Source organism: Schistosoma mansoni, chromosome 1 (genome assembly GCF_000237925.1).
Source record: "Schistosoma mansoni strain Puerto Rico chromosome 1, complete genome".
Taxonomy (NCBI): Eukaryota; Metazoa; Platyhelminthes; class Trematoda; order Strigeidida; family Schistosomatidae; genus Schistosoma; species Schistosoma mansoni.
In genome coordinates, this window is record NC_031495.1 from 24,649,462 (window position 1) to 24,656,994 (window position 7,533).

The 7,533-nt window shown below is 28.5% G+C and overlaps 1 non-coding gene across 1 annotated transcript; it reads left to right on the forward strand.

The window, feature by feature from the left end:
* Positions 1-6,813: 6,813 nt before the first annotated feature.
* On the forward strand, positions 6,814-6,885 carry Smp_tRNA_02347_Pseudo_TTG.1.1. Its single transcript has one exon. It is a non-coding gene (tRNA).
* The last annotated feature ends 648 nt before the right edge of the window (positions 6,886-7,533 follow it).

A 7,533-nucleotide genomic window follows, 5' to 3' on the forward strand; every position in this document is an offset into this window, starting at 1 on the left:
TATATATATATATATATATATATATATATCACTGCTTTATCATTTTTCCGCGTATAAATTTCTAATGAGGAGAGAAAAGGTGAGTTATATTTTTGGTCAAACATACATCGATATATAAAACATCAAAAGCTAGAATTTCATCATCCTGTATAGTTGCGGAAACACTGAGTTAGATAATCCACTGAAAGGTCATTTTTCCAAAAATAACTGAACGATGACTTGATTAAAACCATGTAGATTATCAGTGTAACATCCAACTTCCCATTGACCATATAACTATATTTATCCAACTTCAAATATATAAACGTTTCACAAAATATTTAAGGTTTTCTGTTAAAATAATTCAAAAATTACTCAGAAACTCTTATTTCAATATGGGTTTTAATGAGTGTGACAAAATATTTAAGACGATTTGTTATATCGTCGTCCTTACAATCTGAAATGAGTTTAATCTTGAAAGAGTAAATGACATCCAAAACCGGAATATGAGTTTTTCTAAGTATAATACAAATCAGAAAATCCGGAATAACATTTAAAATTCAATGATTCAGTTAACTTGAATATGTTTATTTTCCCCCGCAAATCGTGAAAAGTAAATGAAACACACAATCTGGAACCCAGATTCACTGAATCTGTTTAGTGAATGTTTTTTTATTTCATTATTTTTTATTATATATGCATGAAATAGTTCAATCTTTTTGCTCATTTGAAAAACATTATCAGAACATAAAATTGTTGAATAAGAGTTTGCTCATGAGAATGGTTTTATCTAAAAGCTCTCACAAAAATATCTTAAACAGAGTAACAAATAATACACACTAGTTAATTAATCAAAATATGGTAAATTTTAAGATAGCTCTTTATCAAATAGATAATTAATATTATGAATTAGAAACTATTATAAGCAAAGGTGGATAGTGGCTAGCAGTAATGCTTGTGAATTAAGACAATATCGAGGTAATACGCACAGTATGCACATATGCCAATAAGAGACTGACCAGTTGCAGTCCTAAGCATCAATAGGAAGATTCAAACAAACAATACTAAGTGAATATAAAACAATTAGTAAACTTTTAATTGCGAATTGTAAATGAACATTTATATCAAGTTTCCAAAGTTGATAGTTTTATAATGAAACAGTTGATGACCACATTTCATCCTATTTAAAGCTCCTTAGCTGAATATTGTTCTTTAATTACAATGTTGATGAGTACATGAAAACTCAAACTCAAGAACAAAACATGCTGTAAACGTTAAAGCAATAAAGAAACTTATACATTAGCAAATACTGATTAGGTTTAGTTTAAATATATAGATTATACACTTATCTTAGTAACAGACTAAACAGATTACCCTTTATTTTCTATACATTATTGATCTTCTTATAGGGATAATATACAGTGACTATTTTTAATTTATCTACTTTCAATAAAAAGATAAATGAATTTATTTTCAAATTATTGAACCATTAATTTCATAAACCATTTAAATGAATTAATATTATAGAATACAAACAAAACTATAGACCAAAAAAACTTTTTTTGAAACTATATTCTAAATTAACTTTTTTCATTCAAATAGAGTTATGTAAATAAACTTAATATAGTTGTAACATTTTTTGTGTGTTTAAAAGTAAAATAATTTCCGGTATCTAGTTGTTACAATTTATTACACATTTATTTAATGTTTATTTGATGTGGTAATTGTTATGTAGTTGTTTTTAGTACCAGTGAAGTATATTTAATTTTTTATTTATATTTCTGTGTAAAAAGGTGTATTAAGCATTGCTAGACTAAACAAGTGTATTGATGTAGACTATACATGTTATCATACTGAAGAGGTCTTGTAAGCAAAGGTTTGTTCATTTTTAGCAGGTTCTTTTTAAGTTGGATAAAAAGTTCCTGATGTACAGTGAGCATTTAACATTGCTAATTTCTCAAGTTTTATCTGACAAATGGTTTACATACACAATGAAAATTGATCCCTTTTGCAGTAATTGACTAGTTTATTACAAAAACGTTTTTTAACTCGTTAGATAACTGAAACAGTGTGGTGTATAAAGTGAGGCCAATGTTTTTAAACACAAGCGTTGATATGAACCTTGTTCAACTGATAATTTGGACGATAAAGTTTGGCAGAAAGAATTTTATTGGAATATTATTATCTGCTAAGATTTCTCCATGCTTAGATTATTATTTTAAGATAAAAAATATTTTTCCTAAAAAGTTAGTATCAGTGGTTAAGTATGATTTACGTTAACTGTACTGTGATTTATAAACACTGAATAGTTCTGACCATATCCTTAGGGCCATAGTAACTATGTACTCTATAGACCTTGTTATATAATAATCCATGTCTTAGTAAGCTGAAAACGAATCAACTAGGACGATGTATTGATTTGATAACTATTAAGCATGATTGTCATATCTTGATTTTATCGACATACATTTGATCTACGAAGTCCGTATTTATTTTTATGTTTAAGGTTTTGCATATGATCATGTTATCTTATTAGACTAGATACATATTTTTCTGGATAGTGATCTCGTTTTTGACTTAAGCTTATTCAGGTGCCTATGTTGGTAACAATTCACTTTCTCAACTAATTCTCCCTTGTTTACACGACACTATTCTAAAACCTATCAATTGACACCATATTCATCTATTTTATTATTTCAGAAACCCATTTGACATAAACACAATCCTCAGAGCCTTCAACCTACATCATGATTTCAAGAAGCTAGCAGGTTTTGTGAAATCAGAATGTGTTATTCTATTTTTAAAAATGTCAGAAATGTTCAGTAAAAAACACAGTTCACTACTAAAGTTATTGGATATGTTACTTCAGATAAGTTTACATTATAATGAAAAGGGAATAATTTGATCATATTGTTCCTAAGTGGACATTTTATTTGATCAAGAATATATTCGGAGAAATGTAAATAAATCTAGATCTAATTAAATTTTTATATCATAGTAATTTGAGAAATATAAGAATTTTGAATCATTCGGAGGCAAAAGAATTATTAATTCATAAGTGATTTTATATAAAATGTGAAACGTTCCAGAGAACAATACAAGGCAAAACATTCATAGGGAATATTGCATAAATTGGCATAGCTTTATTATGTCATATCTGTCATTAAGATGATGATAACACCAACAAATGAAAGAAGATATGAATGAATGAAAATATACAGTTAGTAATAAAGATTATATGAATTCACCCATTGTAAGTCATTTAGTCATTAGATAATCTCACACATTTCTAGTTGACCTAAGGCTTCGTTCGGCCGATTATTTCAGCTTTCTAGTTTTCCCTAATCTTCTCACCCTTTGAGGTGTATAAACCAACATTTATATTGACTATGCAAAATCTACATCACTTCCTTAATTTTATCATCAAGAATAGTTAGAAAATGAAAAGCCTGTATGTTTGTAGTTAATAATTTTTTTTAACATTTGTATCAATGGATTTAATGATCAATTTTTCCTGATGAACTGTTTTTTTATGAATATGTTTTGACATTGTATGTAATTGTACTACACTACTGGTTTTGTGTACTACTACAGTAAAATGTCTACTGAACATTTCAGGTTACCTGGAGCATTGCGGATTTATTGTCATTGTTAATTAAATGTTGTACGTTCACTCATAATGTTTATAGTTTCGAAAATATTTTTAATAAAGTTTAGTACAAAATGAACCCACGATTTATATTAAAAATTATATAAGTAATTCTATAAGACAACAATATTAAGTTGCAAAGGGGGGAGAAACCGTATAAAACCCTGGACGAAGATTGTGTAAAAGTCATCACTCACCTAACAAAACCTTTCTTAAATCTTAAATGCAAAATTTCTAGTCAAGCTCAAATCATTCACAGTCACAATTACAGGTGTAATCAATAAACTCTTTTGGTCGTAAGAGATATATAATGACACTCGTGTGATTTAAATAAGAAATCATCTATCAAAAGTTCTAGTGTATGAAAATATCTATTCATTTGATGAAATTACATGATATCAGTAATTAAATTTAGTAGTTAGATTATTAAATTTCAACTTTATTCTTCAATAATATCATACTCTTTAGATCAGATGTGTTAGGTCATCATTATACTGAATGTTTGAAAGTTTTAAACAATCATGAAATAGTTATCTCATTTTATTCAATTATCATTTTTTCTAATTAATTCTTTAACTTTATTTCATTCGTGATGAAAACTAGTTACAAAATTTTTTTGAAAAAAAAACAAAAAAAAAATTATTTTTGTGTAAATTTCATTAATTATTTATTATAAAATATTTTAGTTGGTTTATTTTTTTTATTTAACCCTTTGAAAAAAAGAATGTGATTTAATCATATTATTGTAAAATATATTTTTTTTTATTTTTAAAAAAAAAGAAAAATTTTTTTTATTTTTAATACTGAATTAATCCATCATGTGTTTAACTATAATCACTATGATCATATTGATTGATAATAAAAAAAAGAAATTAAAATTTTTTTCTTGAATGATTATTGATTAATTGATTTTTATTCTTTATAAAATAAAATGATCCATGATATTTTTCATATTACATTTCTTTTATAAATAAGTAATTGTATTTTTTTTTATAAAAATAGTGTATTTATACAGTCCAATGTGTAGTTTATTCTTTATTGTTGTTAATCATTATATTCATGATGTATGAATAATCTTTAGAAAAAACGAAAAAAGAAACTATGAAAAAAAGGTTTTCTTCTGTAAATATTTATAATTTAAGTCAATATAAAGTAACTGAATATGTAGTGATTTTGCATGAAAAACAGTTAATGAAAGTAAAACAGAAAATTCTATGACAATCGATTCAAGTATATTTTACTTGTCTACACTAGTCTGTAATCATTTATCATTAGATCATGATGTTGTGTGGGTTACTGATATCCACACAAGTAGTAAATGGTAATGGTCGGGGATTGAATGTATTTCAGTAGAATATCGATAAGGAGAGAACGGGAACGGCACGCAATTAGTACGCACATGCATGAACAATTATAATCGAAAACTATGGACGGGTATTTGCAGAAAAAACACTCAAATTGAGACAATTGATTGTTATTTTATAAATTAACTGTTCACTATATGGTTCTCATATTTTAATGAGATATTCGGTAATGTTGTGCTAAAATACATTCGATTGTCCCCACTCGTGTTCTTGTTCACTACAATAAGACTTGAAATGATAATATTCACTCGATTAAGTTGAATAAAATGAATAAATTATTTAAAGTGAAATGTAAACTATGTAATAGGATGAATTGATAAAAGATTTTTCAAGAAAGTTTAAGAAACTATCATACTATATTGACAAACTAGTAAAGGTTTAATCAAGTCTCTAATATGATAGTAAAATGTCCACCAAACGAATGATATATCACTGAATTTCAAATCACAAATATATTTGTTGCATAGAATTTCGTTGTCATTTCATATTTCTAGTTAAAAAAATGAACAAAATATTAGGTAAATATTAATTTTCACTAAACAATGCCGAGTTGTCTTTATAAAAATGAAAAAATATTTATATCAGTGACGTTATTGTTGAAAACAGAAGTGGTTTAGTTTGAAGTTCTGTGGTTTGTTGAATTTCGTTGAAACCACGAAGCGGCTCATGTTAGGTCAGCATTGAAAACCTACAATCACTGGACGGCCGTTTTGTTCTAGTATTGAACTCCTTATAAGTGTGCATCCCCCGATCCTGTACGAGGGACTCAGACTCAGGATTCGGTCTCGAGTGCGAACGCACAACGTCTAGACAACTGAGATGGTCCATGATTTCAAAGAAATGTTTCAATCACCTCATGGTCAGTTATTAATCTTAGAATGATTAAACCTGATTGTTAATTACACCAAGATGCATTCTTCATTGAAATGCTTTTATGAGGTATTTTATAGGATCAGAAGATGGTTTTAAATACAAATTTACATTAGCTGAGTAATCATTAAATATTTGGAGACATGTTACAGCTGTTTTTTCCCAGTCTAGTTTTCCACAGATTGCATAGACAATCACACGTGATTTGATCAAGAACTTGAGAAAATCCCATTTATCACAATAACTTCAAACCAGTAAGCAAGTACCTGACGGTTCAAATTTCCAATTTTAAATAACTCAAGATGCATACCCCAATAAATTTGTTCTGTAAATCGACAGACTTAATACCACACCCTTTAGATTTTTTTGAAGTGCCTGAATACATTTTGGCTTCGTTTTTACACACTTGAAATTATAAACTCAAATATAAAAAGTTTACACAATTATCTGATTCTATATGCTTTAAAAATATTGTGTTTACTGAAAGAGGAAAATCTTTCTCAAACTTTTAGTCTAAACAGACAATCTTACTAGAGAGTAAGAAAATACGAATATTATAGGCAGGGATGATTGGCGGCTAGCAGCAGAGAATGATTTATTACAGTCCTAAATATTGATGAGCAGATTCAAACAACCAACACAAAATATTACTCATACTTCACTTAGTATTGTTCGTTCGTATCTTCCCATTGATGCTGGAGACTGCAACTGGTCAGTCTCTTATTGGCATATGTGCATACTGTGCGTATTGCCTCCATGTAGCCGTCATTCACAAGCATTATAAGCAAAGATGGACAGTGGCTAGCAGTGAAATCCAGGACGCACGTTTCGTCCTATTTGGGACTTGTCAGCTGGATACACCTGCAGTCCTAAACATCAATGGGAAGATTCAAACAAACAGTACTAAGTGAATTTAAACTTCACCCTACTGCACAAGCAAGTGGCTATCAGGATTTAGTAGCTGAGCGGATAACGCGATAGCGTTTGAAGCGAAAGGTACTGGGTTCGAGTCTCAGAGTGAACATCATTTCTGGGATGCAGGTACATCCAGCTGACGAGTCCCAAACAGGGGGAAACGCGCGTCCTGAATTTTCCCGCTAGCTACTATCCATCTTTGCTCATATTACTGATACTGTTAAAAAAACCAATTCCTCTATAACAACTGTACCTAAATAGCGAAATCAGGATTAATCGATTTTGTTTAAATCAACAATTATAAAACTTATTTACACATTTCATTTGTAAAACTTACTTCCTAAAATGTATGCTAAAGAGTTCAGCTAAAGACCTGATAGTTACTTATTTCACATTCTTATTCACGCCATTGTTTTGTTTACGTTTAAGTGCAATATGAATAGTAGTGTGATAAATTAATAAACGGATAGAATAGAACTCGGCAAGCAGAAATAGTGATGTAATTATTTGCTAAACTTAGAGAGTATTCTCACCATATGTATAGATTTCTCAGTGTTGAAGGTGAATCAATTATCAGATACGTTCATAAAATCTTCATATGATAAATATCACCCAACTTTGATATCAATAATTAAGATCTGTCTTTCAAATTGTTACCAATCACATGATACTGAAAATTGCATGAATTCAGATTAAGTTAAAGGATTTCAAGTTATTTCTTTAAAAATGACAAAATAGAACGGTTGATAAAACATT